Raw genomic sequence first — 883 nt, 5'->3', positions numbered from 1 at the left:
ATACGAAAATCGCATAATTCCTTCAAACACACCGCAAACTAGGAATTTTTTTTCTATATATGTATTTTCTATTTATGGCAGTGGTCTTTTTTTACTTTCAAACGAGGATAATTCTGACAAACCTCGGTAGAAAGCTGTGAACACTTTTACTGATAAGCTTAGCTAAAAAAAAATCCTGTTTCTGAGACTAACGTACGATTGGTAAAAAAAAATGGCACAACTGTCCCTTGAAAGGACGATATAGTCTAACCACTATTTCTAACCACTATTTCTAACCACTATTTCTTACCACTATTTCTTACCACTATTTCTAACCACTATTTCTTACCACTATTTCTTACCACTATTTCTAACCACTATTTCTTACCACTATTTCTAACCACTATTTCTAACCACTATTTCTTACCACTATTTCTTACCACTATTTCTAACCACTATTTCTTACCACTATTTCTTACCACTAACCACTATTTCTTACCACTATTTCTTACCACTATTTCTAACCACTATTTCTTACCACTATTTCTAACCACTATTTCTAACCACTATTTCTAACCACTTTTTCTTACCACCATTTCGCTCTAATTGAGCATATACAATAAAATCCTTCAAAAAATTACAAAAATAAACAACAATTGTGTAGAAGTGGAGGTGTTATAGGCGGAAAGACGAAATCAGTAAATATGAATCCGGTTTCGTGTGTCACCTCTTAACCAGGCTATGAGCAGCATCTGTTAAACCTGAAAACAGGAGGTGATATAATAATTTCATATTTTCATTTTATAACAGGATTTAACACGACTCTTAATTCTATCTATTATACTAATCAATTCTATCATAGTCATTTAATACTGTTCAGTTTATTAATGAAGATTTATCAGTG

General features: G+C 31.7%; 1 protein-coding gene across 1 annotated transcript in view; it reads left to right on the top strand.

The window, feature by feature from the left end:
- LOTGIDRAFT_166663 (hypothetical protein) overlaps positions 1–883 on the top strand; it is a gene marked incomplete at both ends in the record, with an annotated part of 13,961 nt that overhangs the window by 10,116 nt on the left and 2,962 nt on the right. The window lies entirely within an intron of this gene.

The sequence above is a fragment of the Lottia gigantea genome (genome assembly GCF_000327385.1).
Source record: "Lottia gigantea unplaced genomic scaffold LOTGIsca_60, whole genome shotgun sequence".
NCBI lineage: Eukaryota > Metazoa > Mollusca > Gastropoda > Lottiidae > Lottia > Lottia gigantea.
Note: the sequence above shows the minus strand (reverse complement) of the source record. Positions and strands in the feature narration are given on the sequence as shown.